The sequence below is a fragment of the Coregonus clupeaformis genome, chromosome 12 (genome assembly GCF_020615455.1).
Source record: "Coregonus clupeaformis isolate EN_2021a chromosome 12, ASM2061545v1, whole genome shotgun sequence".
NCBI classification, from domain to species: Eukaryota; Metazoa; Chordata; class Actinopteri; order Salmoniformes; family Salmonidae; genus Coregonus; species Coregonus clupeaformis.
In genome coordinates, this window is record NC_059203.1 from 48,542,164 (window position 1) to 48,560,444 (window position 18,281).

The 18,281-nt window shown below is 42.3% G+C and overlaps 1 protein-coding gene across 1 annotated transcript in view; it reads left to right on the forward strand.

Moving 5' to 3' along the window:
- Window positions 1-2,962: 2,962 nt before the first annotated feature.
- LOC121578349 (metabotropic glutamate receptor 4-like) overlaps window positions 2,963-18,281 on the forward strand; it is a 303,853-nt gene continuing 288,534 nt past the window's right edge. The window contains exon 1 of the mRNA XM_041892671.2: window positions 2,963-3,412. The gene's annotated coding sequence lies outside the window, so the exon portion shown is untranslated. The remainder of the gene's footprint in view (window positions 3,413-18,281) is intronic.

An 18,281-nucleotide genomic window follows, 5' to 3' on the forward strand; every position in this document is an offset into this window, starting at 1 on the left:
TAAAGAAGGCAAATGCAGTGCATCATAAACCAAAACATCTCCATGTCAAAATAACTTTTTGCAACCCTTGATTTGGCTTGATCATTTCATCACAATCAAAAAACAGCATCTTCAGCAATAGGAAAATGCAGCATCCACAATATATAGCAAACACCGCATTGGCAATGCAGCGCCTGTTTGAGTCAGCTGAGAAGCGTCACATTTAAAAACATGGAAATACCGCCTTTTGTTCCCGGCCTAGAAAAACTATCAAACGCCTTGTGGTTAGACAGATCGCAGACTATCCATTATATATCTAGGACCTCTATACCAGGCGGTATCAGAGGAAGGCCCTCAAAATTGTCAAAGACTCCAGCCACCCTAGTCATAGACTACCGCACGGCAAGCGGTACCGGAGTGCCAAGTCTAGGTCCAAAAGACTTCTCAACAGCTTCTACCCCCAAGCCATAAGACTCCTGAACAGCTAATCATGGCTACCCGGACTATTTGCACTGCCCCCCCCCCCCCCCACCCTCCACCCCATCTTTTTACGCTGCTGCTACTCTGTTAATTATTTATGCATAGTCACTTTAACTTTACCCACATGTACATATTAATTCAACTACCTCAACTAGCCGGTGCCCCCGCACATTGACTCTGCACCGGTACCCCCCTGTATATATAGCCTCCCTACTGTTCTTTTATTTTACTTCTGCTCTTTTTTTCTCAACCCTTTTTTGTTGTTGTTTTATTTTACTTTTTTATTTAAAAATAAATGCACTGTTGGTTAAGGGCTGTAAGTAAGCATTTCACTGTAATGTCTGCACCTGTTGTATTCGGCGCATGTGGCCAATAAAATTTTATTTTATTTTATTTTATTTGATATTGACCAGATAATCTTGTGGCCGCTCTAACACTGAAAATAAATGTCAGCTCAGTTGGGACCATTCTAGCTAATGAGAGGCCAGATACGCGTATGAACAACAGGCACAACGGTTTCCATTGGATATTTGCTTTTTGGTCTTATTTTAAGGTTAGGGTTAGGCATAAGGTTAGCACCTGTCGGGCACTGTTTTCCCCCAGTTATGTTAAAGACGGCGAGGGCAGGTGTTCGGCAGGCGGGAGCGTAGTGTGCTAGCTTAGCCAGCTAGTCCTGAGGAGGACCGGTACTCAGCAGGCGGGAGTGACACTGTGTGCTAGCTAGATAACTAGCAAGCACACGGTGTCGCTAACTATCAGGCTAGCTAGTTCATGGTGTCGCCCCAGCCTTCTGGCTTCTGTGCTACCGGTACTAGACATTGTCCTTTGCCCCCGCCTGTCGGGCACTGTTTTCCCGTAGTTTTGTTAAAAACGGTGAGGACAGGCGGGAGCGAGGGACACCGTCTACCTGTGTCGCTCCCTCTAGCTAGCAAGGATTACTCCGGTAGGCAGGGGAAAACTCAGATAATACTTTTATTTCCCTTTTAACCCACATTCAAAGGTGTCACACAAGTATGAAGAGGTCTGCTCAGGCGTAGCGCTCGTTCACGAAGCACAAATATACACTGAGTGTACAAAACATTAAGAACACCTTCCTAATACTGAGTTGCACCCCCCCCCTTTTCCGTCAGAACAGCCTCAATTCGTCAGGGCATGGACTCTACAAGGTGGCAAAAGCGTTCCACAGGGATGCTGGCCCATGTTGACTTCAATGCTTCCCACAGTTGTTTCAAGTTGGTTGGGTGGTGGACCATTCTTGATACACACTGTTGAAACTGTTGAGCATGAAAAACCCTGCAGCATTGCAGTTCCTGACACACTCAAACCAGTGTGCCTGGCACCTGCTACCATACCCCGTTTAAAGGCACTTAAATGTTTTGTCTTCACCCTCTGAATGGCACACATTCGCAATCCATGTCTCAAATGTCTCAAGGCTTAAAAATCCTTCTTTAACCCTTCATCTACACTGATTGAAGTGGATTTAACAAGTGACATCAACAAGGGATCATAGCTTTCATCTGGATTCACCTGGTCAGTCTATGTCATGGAAAGAGCAGGTGTTGATAATTTTCTGTACACTGTGAAGCAACAGATATGTACGATTTAAGGATCTCACCCACGGAATCAGGATGTTTATAGGCTACTGTACTGTATTTGAGAGGAAAGCTAAATTGTTGTCATAGTCCCGTGTAGCTCAGTTGGTAGAGCATGGCGTTTGTAACGCCAGGGTTGTGGGTTTGATTCCCAGGGGGGCCAGTATAAAAAAAAAATCTATGCACTCACTAACTGTAAGTCGCGCTGGATAAGAGCGTCTGCTAAATGACAAAAATGTATTATGGCTCTGATTAATCATTGAAAACATGTGTATATGTTGCATGCGACAGTTTGATAAATTCCAATAATTTGTGTCGCAAGCAAATCATAGAATCTCACTTGCCCCAGAATTTAGTAAGACATTTATGCACGGTGGATAAATGAGGATGTAGGCCTAAATATAATGTGCATGTCAAAAACATAGCGATTAATTGTCTATTTAGGTTTTCAAAAATGATAATCTAGCATATGTATTGAGGCAGGGGAAGCAATTGTCTCTCACGTGTTTATTGTAAAGCTTCCTGCGCGTGACGATGCGCTGTGTCAGCTACACAGCTTTTGAGTAATATCCTTATACATTTTCAACGTTTGCAGCATTTGGGCATAACTCCAAAACAAGTAAACTCAGTGAACGTCAAGTCTGAAATGAAGTGAAGCCCTAATGTAGCAGGTGGTCAAATCGACGTTGCCTAAATCAGAAAGAATATCAGCACCATTAAGTGCATGGCGCACTCTTTCTCTGCATGTGGTGTAACTGGTGTGTAATTGCTAAATATTTGTGCTTTTTATCCGGTTCTCAGCAGCGGTATTGAACCGGCATTGATAACAATGATTTTACCACAATGAAATGTGCATTTTGCTGCTTTGCATTATGATCAAATGAATTCAGTGGGTGCTGAGTGCACTCCATCGATTCGAGGGTGCTGTCTCCATTCCGCGGGCGTGCAATGTTTGCTTCTCAGTCATCTTTATTATTAGGAAATGTCCATATTTGTTCTTTAAAGCTAATAATTGACTGTAGCATAACGGCTACAAAGTCCATTGGTCAATTCGATTTATCGGCAATTAGCAGCAGGCAACGAAAGTTAGGCGAGTCAAGTCTTTTAGCACCACTTTCCACTGGACAGCGCTCGAGCGGCTTTGGAATCGAGACAGCAAACGCATGGATTTCTTTGGGATATTTCAAACGATGGAGGAAGGAGTTTTTTGGAAGTGAGGTGGAGGACATTCTTCAAGTGGCCTAATCTACACCATATTACCAACAGGAACAACATTTTCCTTTATTCTCACATCAACATGTTTGTGCATTGGATATGGGTCAGTTCACACCGAGAAGATTCTGCCAGAGAAGGATAAAGGGGTGAGTAGCCATAAAATGGGTCAACTTTGAAATGCAAAGATAACGTAGATGATAGACAAAGGAATTCATACGAATTATTCACATTTTATTTATTTAAATGTACTTATTTGATGTACGCCCACGCTCTATATGCTCAAATTAACTGAACACAATTCTTTAGACAAACAGAAGTGTTGTCGCCTAAGAGTTTGTGTAATGATTTTTACTATAATGACAAAATTGCAAAAATATAGGCACATAAATGCACATTAACGTCGAAATATTATGATGTGGTGTATATGTATCCCTAGAAGTGCAACGCCCCGAACATTGTAGGCAAACATTGATTGTTTAATGCGTGTGTGCAGGTCTGTGTCCTCACCCGTAGCCTACCACATGGAAATGATCCAGACTGCAGAGACAATGATAAATCTTTTTCACCATGTGAAAAAGAGAAATTACATTGCTTTATGCATGCCTTTGTGGGATAAAGAACAACAAATCAGTGTATACTTTTGACCCACTATGAAATTGTATGAGCAACTGACTCTTCTATTCAGTAGGCTATGTGAGGTGCCTTCTAAAGAGCACTATACCCCATCATATGCATCCTTGCAATAACTTGGATCATGCAGGAGAAAGATCTTGCTATAACTTGGATCATGCAGGAGAAAGATCCCGCGGGGACGCAAATAGTGTTAGAATTATTTTCCAGTGTAGATGTTCAACAGCTGACAGGTGTACAAAATCGAGCACACAGCCATGCAATCTCCATAGAGAAACATTGGCAGTAGAATGGCCTTACTGAAGAGCTCAGTGACTTTCAACGTGGCACCATCATAGGATGCCACCTTTCCAACAAGTCAGTTCGTCAAATTTCTGCCCTGCTAGAGCTGCCCCGGTCAACTGTAAGTGCTGTTATTGTGAAGTGGAAACGTCTAAGAGCAACAACGGCTCAGCCGCGAAGTGGTAGGCCACACAAGCTCACAGAACGGGACCGCCAAATGATCTGTTCTCGGTTGCAACATTCACTACGAGTTCCAAACTGCCACTGTTCGTTGGGAGCTTCATGAAATGGGTTTCCATGGCCGAGCCTAAGATCACCATACGCAATGCCAAGCGTCGGCTGGAGTGGTGTAACACTCGCCGCCATTGGACTCTGGAGCAGAGGAAACGCGTTCTCTGGAGTGATGATTCATGCTTCACCAGCTGGCAGTCCGACGGACGAATCTGGATTTGGCGGATGCCAGGAGAACGCTACCTGTCCCAATGCATAGTGCCAACTGTAAAGTTTGGTGGAGGAGGAATAATGGTCTTGGCAAGTTTTTTATGGTTCGGGCTAGGCCCCTTAGTTCCAGTGAAGGGAAATCTTAATGCTACAACATACAATTACATTCTAGACCATTCTGTGCTTCCAACTTTGTGGCAACAGTTTGGGGAAGGCCCTTTCCTGTTTCAGCATGACAATGCCCCCGTGCACAAAGCGAGGTCCATACAGAAATGGTTTGTCGAGATCGATGTGGATGAACTTGACTGTCCTGCAAAAGAGCACTGACCTCAACCCCATCGAACACCTTTGTGATGAATTGGAACAACATCAGTGCCCGACCTTGTGGCTGAATGGAAGCAAGTCCCCGCAGCAATGTTCCAACATCTAGTGGAAAGCCTTCCCAGAAGAGTGGAGGCTGTTATAGCAGCAAAGGGGGGACCAACTCCATATTAATGCCCATCAGTTTGGAATGAGATGTTCGATGAGCAGGTGTCCATATATTTTTGGTCAACTCCTATGGAGTCAAATGTAACACTATGTTGGGGTTTATATGGTCACCCCCACCCATTTGGTGTTAGAAATACTCTGGTCAATATGTTGATAATATTTTGGGAGTTAAAATGACATTGAGTAAATTTTTAACTCTCATATAGTTGCTTAAATGTAACTCCAATTGACATTTTAATCTTTTCAGTGTCGTTTTTTAATAAACTCCCTTGTCATTTTATACATTTCTGTGTTGTTTTGAATTAACAATCAATGACATTTCTCTATCAGTGTACTTCCTTTGAGTTATAAGGATGCAAAGACTTAATGTGTCACATTATGGTTATTTGCATTGTGATATCCAACTTCTGTTGGAAGCCAATTTACAGGAAGATATCCAGCACTTTTACATCACTCATAATTTACACTTACAATGCCTGTCAGAGTAGGGAAGAAATACAGTAGATGAAGACTACCTACACTATATACAGTGCATTCGGAAAGTATTCAGACCCCTTAACCTTTTCCACATTTTGTTACGTTACAGCCTTATTCTAAAACAATTAAGTACCTTGCTGTGATTGTTTTCTATTCAACCTACACACAATACCCCATGATGACAAAGTGAAAACAGGTTTTTAGAAATGTTTGTAAATGTATTAAAAATAAAAAACAGAAATACCTTATTTACATAAGTATTCAGACCCTTTGCTATGAGACTCGAAATTGAGCTCAGGTGCATCCTGTTTCCATTGATCATCCTTGAGATGTTTCTACAACTTGATTGGAGTCCACCTGTGGTAAATTCAATTGATTGGACATGATTTGGAAAGGTACACACCTGTCTATATAAGGTCCCACAGGTGACAGTGCACGTCAGAGCAAAAACCAAGCGATGAGGTCGAAGGAATTGTCCGTAGAGCTCCGAGACAGAATTGTGTTGATGCACAGATCTGAGGAAGTGTACCAAAACATGTGTGCAGCATTGAAGATCCCAAAGAACACAGTGGCGTCCATCATTCTTAAATGGAAGAGGTTTGGAACCACCAAGACTCTTCCTAGAGTTGGCCGCCCGGCCAAACTGAGCAAGGGAGGTGACCAAGATCCCGATGGTCACTTTGACCGAGCTCCAGAGTTCCCCTGAGGAGATGGGAGAACCTTTCAGAAGGACAACCATCTCTGCAGCACTCCACCAGGCCTTTATGGTAGAGTTGTTAGACGAAAGCCACTCCTCAGTAAAAGGCACATGACAGCCCGCTTGGAGTTCGCCAAAAGGCACCTAAAGTACTCTCATACCATGAGAAACAAGATTCTCTGTTCTGATGAAACCAAGATTGAACTCTTTGGCCTGAATGCCAAGCATCACGTCTGGAAGAAACCTGGCACCGCTCATCACCTGGCCAATACCATCCCTACGTTGAAGCATGGTGGTGGCAGCGTCATGCTATGGGGATGTTTTTCAGTGGCAGGGACTGGGAGACTAGTCAGGATCGAGAGAAAGATGAACAGAGTAAAGTACAGCGAGATCCTTTATGAAAACCTGCTCCAGAGCGCACATGACATCAGACTGGGGCGACGGTTCACCTTCCAACAGGACAACGACCCTAAGCACACAGCCAAGACAACGTAGGAGTGGCTTCGGGACAAGTCTCTGAATGTCATTGAGTGGCTCAGCCAGAGCCCGGACTTCAACCCAATCGAACATCTCTGTAGAGACCTGAAAATAGCTGTGCAGCGACGCTCCCCATCCAACCTCACAGAGCTTGAAAGGATCAGCAGAGGAGAATGGGAGAAACTCCCCAAATACAGGTGTGCCAAGCTTGTAGCGTCATACCCAAGAAGACTGAAGGCTGTAATCGCTGCCAAAGGTGCTTCAACAAAGTACTGAGTAAAGGGTCTGAATACTTATGGAAATGTGATTTTTCAGTATTATAATTATTTTCTTGTGTAAAAATGTCTAAACCTGTTTTTGCTTTGTCATTATGGGGTATTGTGTGTAGATTGATGAGGAAAAAAAATCCATTTAATAATTTTTAGAATAAGGCTGTAATGTAACAAAATGTGGAAAAAGTGAAGGGGTCTGAATACTTTCCAAATGCACTGCAAACTGTATCAACTATCTCACTAACTGGTTGATATAAATTAAACCACTTACAGATTGTAATAGTTTATAAAATGTATGTTTCTTATCTTTGTGTATTGAAACAATCAACAGAGTATTCTGGGAAATATGACAATGAGGCCCCTATTTGTGTATATCTTGTTTTGTCTCCATTGTTGCCGTTATCCTGGCTGGAAGAAGGTTCAGTGAATGGGGAGGTGCAGTGTGAGGTAATACAGTAGGGGGAGTGTGAGTGCTTCTCAAATGTAATGTTTTATGCATTCTCCACACTCGCCCTCACAAGAACATACTCAAGAGAACGTCCTCGGAGAATGCACTTGGAGCATGAGAGTGTGGAGCACAGTAGTATGCATATTGAGAAACACCCCCTGTCTCTGATTACTCTTAATGAAGTTAAAAGTACTCCCTCCCAATGAACTCCAGTTATCAGGGCCGGCTCCAGGCATAAGCGACATAAGCGGTCACTTATTGCCCCCCTTTCTATTTTTATTTTAGGAACTCAGTCGGGGTCTCAGGTTACTGTTGAGAGTTAGAATAGTAGAATACACAAGGTGCAAGTTGCTTGTGCATCAGCAGTTTTCCTCTTGTTTTGTCAGTCACTGACGGTCACTCAATTAGTTAACAATTTTTAGATTGGTAAGTTAGTCTAGCCAGTTATTTAACCCCCCCCCACAACCAAATCTTGCCTAGAACCCACAAAAGGCTAGAGCCGGCCATGCCAGTTATCAACACTAACTCCAGGAAGAGTATCACTCTCTTGAGGGTTAAGATAACTCCCAGTAGAGTCAATTTAAACCACATTTTCTTAACACTGTGATTTCAACTACCGTTGATTTACTGTGTAGTCATAAAAAAACAGTCTCTTGAAAACAGTCTCTTGAAAATGTTTGCACATTGGGTTTGCACATTAATTTGCTTACCAACATCATCCTATGATAATGCCAACTTTCAGTGGAAATAAGCCTTTTTACGACCAAGAATTCTTAAAGGTCCACTGCAGCTGTTTTTATGTCAATATCAAATATTTTCTCGGTAACAATTAAGTACCTTGCTGTGATTGTTTTCTATTCAAATAGTCAAAAAGGAACAAAAATAGCTTTTTAATTTCTCAAGCAAGAATTTAGCTAGGACTGTATGGGAGTGGTCTGAGTGAGGGACCTAATGGGAGGGATATGTAACCTGAAAACGAGCTGTTATTGGCAGAGAGATTCACTTATCCCAGTGATGTCGCCAGGCGGTCCAAAACCCCACCCACGCTAAATTAGCTGAAATTTCAGGTGGTCTTTTCAAACAGCTCTTTCACTAAAAGTACATTATCATAATGTTCACAATTTCACAGTGTTATTGTAACCAGTTAATTAGATACACCACCCCATTCACGAAAATGGTTTGCTCCTACGGACAGTGAGTCCAGTGGCCGTGGCTTGCTATTTAAAGCAGGCAGACAGGCATCTAGGCATTCAGTTACTGTTTGATTGAACTTTTAAATGGGCAAAACGGTCTGTGCCAGGTACGCCGGTTCCAGTATCTCAGAAACGGCCGGCCTCCTGGGCTTTTCACGCACGACAGTGTCTAGGGTTAACCCAAAATGTTGCTAATGGTGCAAAAAACATCCAGTCAGCGTCCGTCCTGTGGGCGAAAACAGCTCATGGTTGATGAGAGGTCGAAGGAGAAAGGCAAGAATCGTGCAAGCTAACAGGCGGCCACAAAAAGCCACATAACGGCGCAGTACAGCAGTGGTGTGCAGAACAGCATCTCGGAACTCACAACTTTTTAAACAGAGCAGAGCCGGGAGATGACTCTGTTATTTTTTACATGAGAAAGCTTGGTTTGGCCACCATTGTATCCAAACTGAATCCAAGATGGCATAGCAGTGTGGTCGTGTATTCTGTTGTGTCCTCGTATAAATAGCCTGTTTTTTTTGTTTTTTTTTTAAGAGCACCTCCTCCCAACTACCCACTGCACTGAGGCTAGGAAACACTGTCACCACCGATAAATCTACGATAATCGAGAATTTCAATAAGCATTTTGCTACGGCTGGCCATGCTTTCCACTTGGCTACCCCTACCCCGGCCACCAGCTCTGCACCCTCCGCTGCAACTTGCCCATGCCCCCCCTGCTTCTCCTTCACCCAAATTCAGATAGCTGATGTCCTGAAAGAGCTGCAAAATATGGACCCCTACAAATCAGCTGGGCTAGACAATCTGGACCCTTTCTTTCTAAAATTAGCAGCTGAAATTGTCGCAACCCCTATTACTAGCCTATTCAACCTCTCTTTCGTATCGTCTGAGATCCCCAGAGATTGGAAAGCTGCCGCGGTCATCCCCCTCTTCAAAGGGGGTGACACTCTAGATCCAAACTGTTACAAACCTATATCCATCCTGCCCTGCCTTTCGAAAGTATTTGAAAGCCAAGTTAACAAACAGATCACCGACCATTTCGAATCCCACCGTACCTTCTCCGCTATGCAATCTGGTTTCCGAGCTGGTCATGGGTGCACCTCAGCCACGCTCAAGGTCCTAAACGATATAATAACCGTGATCGATAACAGACAGTACTGCAGTACTGTGTAGCCGTCTTTATCGACCTGGCCAAGGCTTTTGACTCAGTCTGTCAATAAGAATGCGGTGATTGACAAAATAGCCTCGGTTTCTCAAATTACTGCCTCGCCTGGTTCACCAACTACTTCTCAGATAGAGTTCAATGTGTCAAATCGGAGGGCCTGTTGTCTGGATCTCTGGCAGTCTCTATGGGGGTGCCACAGGGTTCAATTCTCGGGCCGACTCTATTCTCTGTGTATATCAATGATGTCGCTCTTGCTGCTGGTGACTCTCAGATCCACCTCTACGCAGACAACACCATTTTGTATACATCTGGCCCTTCATTGGACACTGTGTTAACAAACCTCCAAATGAGCTTCAATGCCATACAACACTCCTTCCGTGGCCTCCAACTGCTCTTAAACGCTAGTAAAACGAAATGCATGCTCTTCAATCAAACGCTGCTTGCACCCGCCCGCCCGACTAGAATCACTACTCTCGGTGGGTCTGACTTAGAATATGTGGACAACTACAAATACCTAGGTGTCTGGTTAGACCATAAACTCTCCTTCCAGACTCACATTAAGCATCTCCAATCCAAAGTTAAATCTAGAATCGGCTTCCTATTTCGCAACAAAGCCTCCTTCACTCATGCTGCTAAACATGCCCTCGTAAAACTGACTATCCTACCGATCCTTGACTTCGGCGATGTCATTTACAAAATAGCTTCCAACACTCTACTCAGCAAATTGGATGTAGTCTATCACAGTGCCATCCATTTTGTCACCAAAGCCCCATATACTACCCACCATTGTGACCTGTACGCTCTCGTTGGCTGGCCCTCACTACATATTCGTCGCCAAACCCACTGGCTCCAGGTCATCTATAAATCTCTTCTAGGCAAATCCCTGCCTTATCTTAGCTCATTGGTCATCATAGCAACACCCACCCGTAGTATGCGTTCCAGCAGGTATATCTCACTGGTCATCCCCAAAGCCAACAGCTCATTTGGCCGCCATTCGTTCCAGTTCTCTGCTGCAAATGACTGGAACGAACTGCAAATATCTCTGAAGCTGGAGACACTTATCTCCCTCACTAACTTTAAGCATCAGTTGTCAGAGCAGCTTACCGATCACTGCACCTGTACACAGCCCATCTGTAATTAGCCCACCCAACTACCTCATCCCCATATTGTTATTTACATTGTTATTTGTTTTTGCTATTTGCACCCCAGTATCTCTATTTGTACATCATCCTCTGCACATCTATCACTCCAGTGTTAATACTAAATTGTAATTATTTTGCACTATGGCCTATTTATTGTCTTACCTCCATAACTTACTACATTTGCACACACTGTATATATATTTTCTATTGTGTTATTGACTGTATGTTTCGTTTATTCCATATGTAACTCTGTGTTGTTCTTGTTTTTATTGCACTGCTTTGCTTTATCTTGGCCAGGTCGCAGTTGTAAATTAGAACTTGTTCTCAACTGGCTTATCTGGTTAAATAAAAATAAATAAAAATAAACTAATTAAATATAGGAGGAGAAGTCAGATTTCGCCACTATCATCAAGTAAGAGAGTGGGCGGAGCGGTCAAAATATGAAAGTTTGGAGACAATGGTGGAGAACTGAACTGGGAGGGTTTAAGCTAAAAAGTATGTAGAATGAGCAGGAATAGATGTTGTATATAAACTGAGGGCCGAGTGTTGTGAGTTAGTTGCTCTGCAGACCAGCTCGGCTTTTGTTGCTCTATGTAATAAAGTCTATCTTGATTCTACAAAAACTCTGGAAAAACTTTGATTTAGTGATACTTTTCCACGACACATCATACCCAAGTAGACTCGAGGCTGTAATCGCTGCCAAAGGTGCTTCAACAAAGTACTGAGTAAAGGGGCTGAATACCTATGTATATTCATATTTCAGTTTTTAATTTTTTATACATTTCCAAACATTTCTAAAAACCTGTTTGTCATTATGGGGTATTGTGTGTAGATTGATGAGGGGAAAAAACTATTTTATTAATTTTAGAATAAGGCTGTAACGTAACAAAATGTGGAAAAAGTCAAGTGGTCTGAATACTTTCCGAATGCCCTCTTAATAGAGGGTGTTATTTCTGTTTGACATTTCTATCTGGTTCGGAGTGGTCATGTGTCGAGGACATCCATTTATTTGAAGTGAATAAATCGCATTAATTAACATTTATTGTATTATTACAATTCCAAGTAGAATCAACGCTTGCACATTTTCAACAGATACTTTCTTGTTGCGTATGCTTGGGATTTTATATAAAATATAAGAAATATGGTCCTTGTGTTTTCCTTCGGCTCACAGAGCCTGCCTAAGCTAGTTTGTGAGTTTCTTAAAGAAGAAAGAAATACTATAAACAAATCTGTGGATTTCCAAAAAACAGGCCCAGGACTTCCCCTGGAGCGATGTTGTTCCGTCTTTAAGGAAGGGGATTTCCATTGCCTATCACAAGCATTTGTTGCAGTAAAAGTAGGCAAAATTTTTACTCGGGAACAGAAGTGGAGAAATATGATTTCTTTCTTTCTGCATCTTGAGAGATGCAATGCTCAGTTAGATACCATCTGTAGAGGTGATGTCTTCATCATAAAAGCATCATGAAAGCTGATAGGAGTTCAACCACATAAAATAAGCATAACTGAATCAGAAACATGTTGGGATGTTTCACATTTTCCTTACAACTGACCTCATTTGGACATTTAGCAAATTTTTTGCATTGTATTTTCTCCCCAGTCCCTAAATGTCTTTGTGCCGCGAAAGATGACAGAGAACTTTACCGATGTCAACTAGATTAAAGCATTTATTCTATCAATCTATTACATTATTTTGTTAAACAAGGGTTTATTTAGTCTTCAAGGGCAACATATAATGACAAAAGAGAACCTACATGTATCTAATTATAGACAAGTTGACTAACAAATAGCCTATCAAAATGTTGGAAATTATAAGCAGAAACATACTGTATCCAGGCAAAATAAAATCCTGCACCCCCTGTCAAAAAAATTGTTCTGCCATCTTTGACTGTAGCCTTTAGCGCATTTTCTATATTTACAGGTTAGGGATGCGCGCGGGCCTCAGATTTTCACATATAGTCGGGTGGTTGCGGATGGGTTATTGCAGGCGGGTGCGGGTGAACAAACAGTTGACCCGCGCACCACTAGTCTGTATGTGTCCTTTGTAAGTTCCGTGACCATGCCATTAATTTCAAGGTGTTCTGGATCAGGAGTTGAGTTTTCTGTGGGCATCTACTACTAAAAACACTTTGACCATTCCATATTGCCAGCCTAGTGAGGTTTGTAGAATGCAACACGCCTAAGTGCAGTCTTGCTCTCTGTCTACACCGTCTGTGATGTAGAGTGACTTGCCCCTTCACTATAAACTAGGCAGAATGTCCTGACTCCTGAGAGGATTCATTCATACAAACAGTGGATAAAGAAACAGAACCTAAAATATATGCAGAAAGGCCCTCAAGAATATTAAGAGTATTTCCTGAGTCATTGTACATGAAGCATTCTCCTAGGGCTGACAGGTGTGAAATGGACTGTGAAATGAGTGCACTAGCTCGCTGGATTATACACATCGCACAAGAGTAAGCCATCACCTTGCATCTGACTCTCAACACTTCCCCAAGTCCCATTCACCTTTAATACCGTCAAATAAACATTTAGAGCACATCGGCGTCAAGCAAAAGACACTTCACTTCCACTGATAACCCAGCTCAAACGTCTAAATGATTAATGGAGATTTGTTTATTGTTGTTGAATTAACTACAACCATAACATCAGGTCACAACACATTAACACTCACACTGACAATGGTTGAATGTAAAAAGTAGCAGCAAGATAATATGTATTCATAAGTTGCTCTGGCAATTGAAAAAATAAGACTTTCCCAATAACAACAAAGGGTGTCTTCTCAATCTCAAAGGAACAGACGTCCTGAAATGGAGTCGTTGAAATTTCACCACTCTATCACAGGAAAAATAATTATGCCAAAGAATAGGAGCTAAAATGAGAGCCGTGGCTAAGGCACTGATCGTATCAGACCAGTTCTGGATATTCCCTGCGTGTCACACTATCCTCTATGAATTCTCTATCTATTCATTGTAACACTGTCTGTGACATGGATTCAGATTGGATTGTTTCTTCTGCAATGCATAAAGTTCATACTATTGAAAATGCTTGTTAGCCATCAGAAACCTTGTTATTATTCTGTCCTTGCAGGACTGGAATTGCATGCAATAACGCAATAGATAACCCACAGAGGAGTCTTATTCATGGGCACTAAGGATAATAACTCAACCTAATATGTTCTGATTAGTTTTTTATTTCTGCTGTCTAAAGAGTAATTAATTAAATTCCAACCAGAGAGTTAAAGGGGCAATCTGCAGTTAAAACAATAACAAAGTCACCCTGCCACTGTTTCAGTAAACAACTGAGGGATGAGGCTGGAGAAATGTAACCATCTCAAATTAATAGACAGAGCTATGAATGACAGGACTGACCATCCATGATATCAAAATGATAGTTTTAACCATGTTTTGAAGCTAATTAGAATGACTCATAGATAGAATACCTCATGATAAGCTGCAAACCTTTTTGTCTACCAAGGGAGTTCTCATCAGTAATTATCACGGCTGTCTACATCCATCCACAAGCCAACACCACTTTGGCGCTCAACAAAATGTATTGGGCCATAAACAAACAAGAAACCCTGACGCAGCATTTCTGGTGGGGATACTTTTTTGGTGGGAAGACTTTAATGAGGGGAGACTTAAACACGTTCTATCTCACTTCCACCAACACGTCTCCTGCGCCACTAGGGGCACTAAACCTCTAGACCACATTTATTCTACCCACAGAAACGCATACAAGGCCCTCCCTTTCCTTTGACAAATCAGAACACAAATCTTCCTGCTTCCTGTTTACAAACAAAAACTCAAACATATAGTACCAGTGATGCGCTTAATGTAGAAGTGGTCAGATGAAGCAGACGGGAGTCTACAAGACTGTTTTGCTAGCACAGACAGGGATATGTTCCGGGATTCATCCAATGGCATTGAGGACTTTACCACATCAGTCACAGGCTTCATCAATAAGTGCATAGACGACGTCGTCCCACTAGTGACTATACGAACGTATCCAAACCAAAAACCATGGATTACAGGCAGTATCCACGCTGGGCTAATGGCTAGAGCTACCGCTTACAAGGAACAGGATACGGACATGGATGCATACAAGAAGGCCTGCTACGACCTCCGACAAGAAATCAAACATGAAAAAGAGATGCCGTGAGATGCCCAGGGATGCAGAACTCCAAAACGAGCTAAATGTCTTTTATGCTCGCTTCGAGGAAAACAAGCCCCTGTTGTTCCGGAAGACTGTGTGATCTCGCTGTTCACAGACATTTTCAATCTCTCCTTGTCTCAGTCTGTAATCCCAACATGTTTCAAGGTGACCACTATTGTCCCTGTTCCCAAGAGCCCCAAGGTATCCTGCCTAAATGACTATCGCCCTGTAGTACTCACATCGGTAATTATGATGTGCTTTGAAATGCTGGTCATGACACACATCAACACCATCATCCCAGACACCCTAGACCCACTCCAATTCGCATACCACCTCAACAGATCCACAGATGATGCAATCTCAATTGCACTACACACTGCTCTCTCCCACCTGGACAAGAGAGGAAATAACTGTGAGAATGCTGTTCATAGACTACAGCTCAGCATTCAATACCATAGTCCCATCCAAGCGCATCACGAAGCTCGGGACCCTGGGATTGAACACCTCCATCTGCAACTGGATCCTGGACTTTCTGACGGGCCGGTCCCAGGTGGTGAGGGTAGGCAACAACACCTCTGCCATGCTGACCCTCAACACGGAGGCCCCTCAGGGCTGTGTGGTTAGTCCCCTCCTGTACTTCCTGCTCACCCTCAACTGCGTGGCCACGCACGACTCCAACGCCATCATCAAGTTGGTGTTGTAGGCCTGATCACTAACGGCGATGAGACAGCCTACAGGGAGGAGGTCAGAGACTTGGCAGTGTGGTGCCAGGACAACAGCCTCTCCCTCAACATTAGTAAGACCAAGGAACTGATTGTGGACTACAGGAGAAAGAGGGGAGATTATGCCCCCATCCACAGGGCTGTAGTGGAGTGGGCCGAGAGCGGCAAGTTCCTTGGTGTTCACATTACCAGGGACTTAACATGGTCCACACACACCCTCACAGTCGTGAAGAAGGCGTGACAGCACCTCTTCTCCCTCAGGAGGCTGAAAAGATTTGGCATGTGCCCTCGGATCCTCAAAAAGTTATACAGCTGTACTATCGAGACCGTCTTGACTGGCTTTATGGTTACCAGATCTGCATTGATCCCATCTTGCACTGACTCTATGCACACACACACACACACACACACACACACACACACACACACACACACACACACAGAGACAGACACACGTTTTTGCAAATGTATTACAAATGAAATATCTAATTTACGTAACTATTCACACCCCTGAGTCAATACATGTTAGAATCACCTTTGACAGCAATTACAGCTGTCTTTCTTGGTAAGACTCTAAGAGCTTTGCACACCTGGATTGTACAATATTTTTTTTAAATTATTGAAGTTGGTTGGTTGTTGATCCTTGATAGACAGCCATTTTCAAGTCTTGCCATAGATTTTCAACAGATTTAAGTAAAAACTGTAATTAGGCCACTCAGGAAGATTCAATGTCATCTTGGTAAGCAACTGGCCTTGTGTTTTAGGTTATTGTCCTGCTGAAAGATTAATTTGTCGCCCAGTGTCTGTTGGAAAGCAGACTGAACCAGGTTTCCCTCTTTTATAGACTACTTTTATTTTTACCCATCTACCAATATGTGCCCTTCTTTGCAAGGCATTGGAAAACCTCCCTGGTCTTTGTGGTTGAATCTGTGTTTGAAATTCATTGCTTGACTGAGGTACCTTACAGATAATTGTATGTGTGGGGCACAGAGATTAGGTAATCATTAGAAAATCATGGTAGCCCTTTCCTGCAGACAAATGACTAGTTGCCTCAATGGTGAAATGTTATTAATTTAATAATTAATACACTTTTATTTATTTTTTTACAGCCGAAAATCTGGTGTTCCTATGTCAAACGGTTATGTTATATTTCAGTCTTTCAGTCTGTGATGTTTATAAAGTGTAATATTGGGATGCAAACTCAAAATTGAATACATTTCAACTTTATATCTGACTTGGTACAGGTGGCTTCTTTTTTTTAAGCCCATAACCATGTGTGTGAGGTGTATACTTTGGATTCAAAGTACTGTAGATTTGTTTAAGACTACCAAGAAACACTCTGTGTGACCCTGATTTAGCCCACTGCAGTAAAAGGTTAAACACTATTATTGCACACAAAGTGAGTCCATGCAACTTATTATGTGACTTTTTATGCAACTCTTTACTCCTGAACTTATTCAGGCTTGCCATAACAAAGGGTTTGAGTACTTATTGACTCAAGACATTTCAGCTTTTCATTTTTAACTAGTTTGTACACATTTCTAAAAACATAATTCCACTTTGACATTATGGGCTATTGTGTGTAGGTCAGTGACACAAAATCTCAATTGAACCCATTTAAAATTCAGTATGTGAAATAAGTCAAGGGGTGTGAATACTTTCTGAAGGCACTGTATAAGTTATTTTCTTCAAGAATGAATGGGTATATTTAATTTAAAAGTCAAAAAATGTATGTAGCAATTGCAGGTTAAGAGTAAAGTTAGTTTAGGTTCTATTTTAGCAACAGTGTCTGTCACCCAGAATAACTTGACATTCTGACACTCTCGCTCTCGCTCTAACTATAATTATTATCTCAGATGTCAGGATTACATTACCTGGGGAGGGGAAGGAAGCTCACGCATGGGCGGGTTATATGATGGTGGTGGTGTTGGGGTTGGAGATTTAAGAGGAGAAGCCTTATAACCGCCATGTCTGAGAGGAGTCACACAGCATAATTGAGGCCAGGGTGAGGTTTAGATTTGTCTGATGCCCTCTGATGATTCATTGAATTATGTGAGCAGCAACTGATTAGATTGTATTGCTCCTTACCGTGGATGACAGGATGACAGCTTCGGAATGAGGCCGTATTCAGATTGGATCTGGGCTTCACAGCACACACATGTAGGATCTTAATTTGATTACCCTGTTGCAGGAAAACGTAGTGTATTTGAGGTTTGAAAAGGATTCTGAAGTTTGTAATTTCCACTTTGACATTTCAGACCTGATTTTACGAAAAATGAATCAACCCCTACAAAAATGTCCATTAATTATAATCCACATAATAATTCACATTTCCTGTTGCTGCAGGATTATTTCCCTGCTGTAGCAAACTGGCTCGAATTAAGATCCTACATCATGCACACAGTACACACACACATGTCCCCCAGCTACA